Raw genomic sequence first — 848 nt, 5'->3', positions numbered from 1 at the left:
TGGCACGGCATAAATCACCCCTGTGGTGGCTTTGCCAAGTTGGGGTCAGTGGCCGGAGGGGGCGGCTGCGGGGTCGGTCCCAGCTGCACAAGAGAGGGTGGGTGTCAGCTCGGGGGAGCTCGATCCGCTCGGGGTGCACGGGGAGGTGCCGCGGTCGCCTCGTGGGGTGATGGCACACCCACCATGGGTGCGAAAAGGGACATGGTGCAAAGCAAGGGGAGCGTCCCAAGCACCGTGCCAGCTGTGTGGAGTGTCACACGGGCATCCTTGTCATCCCTGGGCTTTGCCGTTGCCATCCTGGCTGGTGCCAGCCGGCGCCGGGCTCGCTGGCATCACCATCCTGGTGGGGACCGGTTGGGGATGCTGGAGGGTCCATCTGCAACTGCCCCAGGTGCCCAGAGGGCTGGGGATCCCTGAGCACCGTGTTCTCTGGAGTGACAAGGGACACTCTGTGTATTTGCAGGCAGGGTTGTCACTTCAGGCAGCACTGCAGCTCCCAAGGGGACATGATGGAGCAGACCCAGCCTGGGCTCTGGCACTCCGGAGAGCCCGACGATGGTGTCTGCATCTATTTTTGCCCCACTTTTACTCAGCTCTGTCACTAACTGTTGAGTTGCAGTGAGAGAAAAAAAAAAAAAAGGCAAAAGGGAAAAAAAAAACCAGCAGGTTTGGAGGTTTTTTGCAACTTCCCCCCGTTGCCTGCCCCACACCCTGCGTGGCCGCTGCTGCGTTAAAAGTAGCGTGCTGAAAATGAGGAAACGCAGGAGCCGGGCTGGCCCCAGCGAGGAGGAGCGCGGAGGAGCTGTGACCCGCTGGCCCCGGCACCCGGAGGCCCCCTCGGTCCCACC

The sequence above is a fragment of the Apaloderma vittatum genome, unplaced genomic scaffold (genome assembly GCF_000703405.1).
Source record: "Apaloderma vittatum isolate BGI_N311 unplaced genomic scaffold, ASM70340v1 scaffold26623, whole genome shotgun sequence".
NCBI lineage: Eukaryota > Metazoa > Chordata > Aves > Trogoniformes > Trogonidae > Apaloderma > Apaloderma vittatum.
This window is presented reverse-complemented; position numbering follows the sequence as displayed.